Genomic DNA, 7,036 nt, shown 5'->3' with positions numbered 1-7,036 from the left:
ATCATAGAGGGTTAGGGTTAGGGTTACCACACAGACCCTATCATAGAGGGTTAGGGTTAGGGTTACCACACAGACCCTATCATAGAGGGTTAGGGTTACCACACAGACCCTATCATAGAGGGTTAGGGTTACCACACAGACCCTATCATAGAGGGTTAGGGTTACCACACAGACCCTATCATAGAGGGTTAGGGTTAGGGTTACCACACAGACCCTATCATAGAGGGTTAGGGTTACCACACAGACCCTATCATAGAGGGTTAGGGTTACCACACAGACCCTATCATAGAGGGTTAGGGTTACCACACAGACCCTATCATAGAGGGTTAGGGTTACCACACAGACCCTATCATAGAGGGTTAGGGTTAGGGTTACCACACAGACCCTATCATAGAGGGTTAGGGTTAGGGTTACCACACAAACCCTATCATAGAGGGCTCCTCTGCTTCAACAGCAGCGTTAGTGAAGTCATCCAACCGAGTTGTGTCAGAGTGATGAAGAAGGCTGCTTGGTCCTCTATTAACATTCATTACAGACCTATAAGCCAGAGTAATTACAGGCCCAAATGCATGGAGGGAAAGCAGTCTACACTGCTAGTAATTTGATTTGCATCTACGCTAATAACTTCTTTTGTGCGTGTTTATGTGCCGTGGCAGAACACAAGTGCCGTTTGACTGCAGGCTGTGCAATGGCAGCAAAGAAAAGATAGCCTTTTAAAATTCTGAAATTGAGTTGCGTAGCTTCCTTCCTCCGCTTCATTCAGGGCCCAGAAACGCCTCATAATCTGTTACTAAAGAGTCCGGATTGATCCAAAAATAATCATCCAGCAGTGACTGCGCTTAAAACATTTTTTTTTCTTCAGTTTTATAGTTTTCGAGTGAAATGAGGGTCAGTTGAAGGAATAGGGTTGATGCTGAGTGGGATAACATTTCTATTAGGCTTATAACCTTTGACACACTGCATTACATTACTCACTACTCATTATGCCTACACAGTATTGTATGAATGACAAGGTAGGTGTGTATCATGTTACATGATTTAATATCAAGGGTGTCGCACCGTTTCTCCAACAAATGTTTCCTCACATTTCCTTTATGTATTTAAAGCACATTCATTCATGATTACATGATTGCCTGTCAAGTATAGTTCAAGTGTGTTATGGTTGGAGGCCATGGACGTGTGCAGACAGGGTGAGGAAGGTGGGGTATCACTCAGTAACTAATAGACTTGAATCATCTTAGGTTGCGTCTCGAATGGCACCCTTTTCTCCTACGGGTCCTGGTCAAAAGTAGTGCACTACATAGGGAACAGCGGGCCGTTCTCTGGTCAAAGGTAGTGCACTATAAAGGGACTAGGGTGCCATTTGGGACGTATCCTTAATGTTCCACAGGGTTATGGAGCCTGTCATGAATGTTCCACAGGGTTATGGAGCCAGTCATTTCATGAATGTTCCACAGGGTTATGGAGCCAGTCATTAATGTTCCACAGGGTTATGGAGCCAGTCATTAAAGTTCCACAGGGTTATTGAGCCAGTCATTTCATGAATGTTCCACAGGGTTATGGAGCCAGTCATTTCATGAATGTTCCACAGGGTTATGGAGCCTTTCATTTCATGAATGTTCCACAGGGTTATGGAGCCAGTCATTTCATGAATGTTCCACAGGGTTATGGAGCCTTTCATTTCATGAATGTTCCACAGGGTTATGGAGCCAGTCATTTCATGAATGTTCCACAGGGGTATGGAGCCTGTCATTTCATTAATGTTCCACAGGGTTATGGAGCCAGTCATTTCATGAATGTTCCACAGGGTTATGGAGCCATTCATTTCATGAATGTTCCACAGGGTTATGGACCCAGTCATTAATGTTCCACAGGGTTATGGAGCAGTCATTAATGTTCCACAGGGTTATGGAGCCAGTCATTTCATGAATGTTCCACAGGGTTATGGAGCCAGTCATTTCATTAATGTTCCACAGGGTTATGGAGCCTGTCATTTCATGAATGTTCCACGGGGTTATGGAGCCAGTCATTTCATGAATCTTCCACAGGGTTATGGAGCCAGTCATTAATGTTCCACAGGGTTATGGAGCCTGTCTTTTCATGAATGTTCCACAGGGTTATGGAGCCTGTCATTTCATTGATGTTCCACATGGCTATGGAGCCAGTCATTTCATGAATTCCACAGGGTTATGGAGCCAGTCATTTCATTGATGATCCACAGGGTTATGGAGCCAGTCATTAATGTTCCACTGGGGTATGGAGCCTGTCATTTCATGAATGTTCCACAGGGTTATGGAGCCAGTCATTAATGCTCCACAGGGTTATGGAGCCTGTCATTTCATTAATGTTCCACAGGGTTATGGAGCCAGTCATTTCATGAATGTTCCACAGGGTTATGGAGCCTGTCATTTCATTGATGTTCACAGTGTTATGGAGCCAGTCATTTCATGAATGTTCCACAGGGTTATGGAGCCTGTCATTTCATTGATGTTCACAGGGTTATGGAGCCAGTCATTTCATGAATGTTCCACAGGGTTATGGAGCCAGTCATTTCATGAATGTTCCACAGGGTTATGGAGCCAGTCATTTCATGAATGTTCCACAGGGTTATGGAGCCTGTCATTTCATTGATGTTCACAGGGTTATGGAGCCAGTCATTTCATGAATGTTCCACAGGGTTATGGAGCCAGTCATTTCATGAATGTTCCACAGGGTTATGGAGCCAGTCATTTCATGAATGTTCCACAGGGTTATGGAGCCAGTCATTAATGTTCCACAGGGTTATGGAGCCTGTCTTTTCATGAATGTTCCACAGGGTTATGGAGCCTGTCATTTCATTAATGTTCCACAGGGTTATGGAGCCAGTCATTTCATGTATGTTCCACACAGTTGTGGAGCCAGTCATTAATGTTCCACAGGGTTATGATGCCAGTCATTCATGTTCCACAGGGTTATGGAGCCAGTCATTAATGTTCTACGGGGTTATGGAGCCAGTCATTAATGTTCCACAGTGTAATGGAGCCAGTAATTGCATTAATGTTCCACAGGGTTACAGAGCCAGTCATTTCATTTGAAAAGACTGGGCAAAGCTTTCTCTACTTTTGTTTCTCTCTGTAAAAGTGTTTTCCGTTCTGACAATGCACCACGGGGATTGCTTTCTCTCTGGGTTACCAAGGCCGCGTGACGATAATCACATTCATATTGGAGAATATGCCTGATTGTTTCTACGTTGATGATGTGTTTATGTTATCACTACAACCATCAACGGTTAGGTTAGGTTAGGTTAGGTTAGTTTAGATTAGATTAGGATAGTTTAGTTTAGTTTAGTTTAGGTTAGTTTAGGTTAGTTTAGGTTAGTTTAGGTTAGTTTAGGTTAGGTTAGCTTAGGTTAGGTTGGGTTAGGTTAGGTTAGGTTAAATTAGATTAGGTTAGATTAGGTTAGTTAGATTAGGATAGTTTAGTTTAGTTTAGTTTAGTTTAGTTTAGTTTAGTTTAGGTTATGTTATGTTAGGTTATGTTATGTTAGGTTAGGTTAGGTTAGGTTAGGTTAGGTTAAGTTAGATTAGTTTAGTTTAGGTTAGTTTAGGTTAAGATTAGATAAGTTTAGGTTAGGTTAGTTTAGTTTAGTTTAGTTTAGTTTAGTTTAGTTTAGGTTAGGTTAGGTTAGGTTAGGTTAGGTTAGGTTAGGTTAGGTTAGGTTAGGTTAGGTTAGGTTAGGTTAGGTGAGGTGAGGTGAGGTGAGGTGAGGTGAGGTGAGGTGAGGTGAGGTGAGGTGAGGTGAGGTGAGGTTAGGTTAGGTTAGGTTAGGTTAGGTTAGGTTAGGTTAGGTTAGGTTAGGTTAGGTTAGGTTAAGTTAAGTTAAGTTAAGTTAAGTTAAGTTAAGTTAAGTTAAGTTAAGTTAAGTTAAGTTAAGTTAAGTTAGGTTAGGTTAGTTTAGGTTAGGTTAGGTTAGGTTAGGTTAGGTTAGGTTAGGTTAGGTTAGGTTAGGTTAGGTGAGGTGAGGTGAGGTTAGGTTAGGTTAGGTTAGGTTAGGTTAGGTTAGGTTCGGTTAGGTTAGGTTAGGTTAGGTTAGGTTAGGTTAGGTCTATCGTCTATAGTGTGCTACCTTTGACCAGGGCCATAGGGTGAACACAGCCCAAGCTTCCTGTACCAGCCAGCAACAGACACAGCCCCCAAGGGGACAGAAACCTGAGTGTATGGTCTGCATCCCACCTGTCTCCCCGCCCATTCGGTGAGATGAGCACCAATTTCTTTCCCCCAGTGAGTGGAGGAGAATAGAGAAGGTATTCCACAAAGCTGATGAGGTCCCGGGGTTAAGACCAGGCTTTTGTTTGGGGACAATCACTTCCTGTTTACCTACCTTTCTTCTCCAGCCAACTGTGAAAACCAACTGTCTACTTTTGTCCAGAGCCCTAGGCCTTTTGGTTTGTTTTAGACAAATAAGGTCAAAAGTGATGCACTATGTAGGGAATAGGGTGCCATTTGGAACACAGACCAGGTCATTGTCTCTGTGACAAATAGAGGTTCTGCGTTGGGATTCGCTTGCTTGCACCTCAATGGAGCCCTTGTGGAGGGGCGTGTGGCAGGACGGGGTCTCTGTGGCTGTGATCTTGTGGTCCTCCTGTCAAAATATTTCAGGAAAAGCTTTTCTTAAGCTGGATTTGAGAAGTTTGGGTTCTGTTAACCATCTACATGTTTCTACATGTTATCTCTAGTACAGCTAAATGAAGTCTTATTAGAAGAAATATCACATCACACATTATAAAGGCTGGGTTAACTGAAAACAATCACATTCCCTATGACAAATCTAATTTCTAATTTGTCTGATAGTAAACCAAAAAGCTTTGGCCAGATACGAAGTGAATCTGTATGCAACAGCAGTATCAGCCGATGACCTGTAATGTAGATCTGATTGTGTCTCCTATTTGAATGTGTTTGTACATTCTGCTTTTACAACTCCACAGATATCTTCATGCTTTCTTTGGAACTGCTTTTCTAAATACTCAAGGTCTCTGTACATTCACTAAAACCAAGCTTTGTAAAACAAGCTGAAAGGTCACTGACCGCTTGAGGACAACGGAAAATTTTAAACCATTTCCTAGAAATATAACTTTACGTTGAGAGTGAACTGAAGGACAGAGTGAGTGTCAGTCGGTTGTTCTCAGTCAGCTTGTCCAAGCTGTTCCCGAATGCTCCTTTCTCTAAACAACCATGAACGACATCCATTGTCCTCTGGCAGTTGACTTTAGATCTCCAAGAAGGTGACGTCACCACATGATGGCTACTACTGGTGCTAGCGATTTCACATCGGCTATGGTATACATCCATCGGCTATGGTATACATCCATCAGCTATGGTATACATCCATCGGCTATGGTATACATCCATCGGCTGTGGTATACATCCATCGGCTATGGTATACATCCATCGGCTATGGTATACATCCATCGGCTATGGTATACATCCATCGGCTATGGTATACATCCATCGGCTATGGTATACATCCATCGGCTGTGGTATACATCCATCGGCTATGGTATTCATCCATTGTCCTCCACGGTCCCTGTGTGGGGAACAGAGGCTCTGGCACAGACAGGCTCCAGCCAGCCAGTCAAGAGGTGACCGACAGCCAGCCTAGCCAGCCAGTCAAGGGGTGACCGTCTGACAGGCAAGAGGTGACCGCCAGTCAGACAGACAGCCAGCCAGTCAGACAGCCAGCAGCCAGTCAGCCAGCCAGCCAGCCAGCCAGCCAGCCAGCCAGCCAGCCAGCCAGCCAGCCAGCCAGTCAAGAGGTGACCGCCAGTCAGACAAGAGGTGACCACCAGACAGACAAGAGGTGACCACCAGACAGACAGACAGACAGTCAAGAGGTGACCACCAGACAGACAGACAGACAGTCAAGAGGTGACCAACCGTGGCATCCAGAGTGGCGCTGCGGACTAAGGCACTGCATCGCAGTGTTGCGGCGTCACTACAGCCTGGGGTTCGATCCCAGGCTGTGTCGTGACCGGGAGTCCCATAGGGCGGAGCACAATTGGCCCAGCGTTGTCCGGGTTAGGAGAGAGCTTGGCCGGGGGGGCTTTACTTGGCTCATCACGCTCTAGCGACTCCTTGTGGCTGGCCGGGCGCCTGCAAGCTGACTTCGGTCATCAGTCGGTGTTTCCTCCGACACATTGGTGCAGCTAGCTTCCGGGTTAAGCGAGCCGGTGTTAAGAAGCGCGGCTTGGCGGGCCATGTTTCGGAGGACGCATGACTCGACCTTCGCCTCTCCCGAGCCCATTTGGGAGTTGCAGTGACGAGACAAGATCGTAATTGGATATCACGAAATTGGGGAGAAAAAGGAGGTAAAATAAAAATAAAAAAAATAAATAAAAGAGGTGACTGCCAGCCAGCCAGTTAAGAGGTGACCGGCAGACAGACAGACAGCCAGCCAGTCAATCAGTGACCACCAAACGGACAAGAGGTGACCGCCAGCCAGACAGTCAAGAGGTGACCGGCAGACAGACAGCCAGCCAGTCAATCAGTGACCACCAAACGGACAAGAGGTGACCGCCAGCCAGACAGTCAAGAGGTGACCGACAGACAGCCAGTTAAGAGATGACTGCCAGTCAGACAGACAGCAGACAGACAACAAGGGAGTGCCTGTTAGCCAGTCAGACAACAAGGGAGTGCCTGTTAGCCAGTCAGACAACAAGGGAGTGCCTGTTAGCCAGTCAGACAACAAGGGAGTGCCTCTTAGCCAGTCAGACCTAGACAGACAGGCAGACAGACAGACAGACAGACAACAAGGGAGTGCCTGTCAACCAGTCAGACATAGATAGACAGACAGATAGACAACAAGGGAGTGCCTGTCAACCAGTCAGACATAGATAGACAGACAGATAGACAACAAGGGAGTGCCAGTCAACCAGTCAGACATAGACAGACAGACAACAAGGGAGTGCCTGTCAGCCTGTCAGCCAGTCCAGGGAGTGCCAGTGTGCAGCCAGTCCAGGGAGGTCCAGGGAGGGCCAGTCCAGGGAGGGCCAGTGTGCAG

Source organism: Coregonus lavaretus, assembly GCF_964263955.1.
Source record: "Coregonus lavaretus genome assembly, contig: HAP1_SCAFFOLD_1598, whole genome shotgun sequence".
NCBI classification, from domain to species: Eukaryota; Metazoa; Chordata; class Actinopteri; order Salmoniformes; family Salmonidae; genus Coregonus; species Coregonus lavaretus.
Note: the sequence above shows the minus strand (reverse complement) of the source record.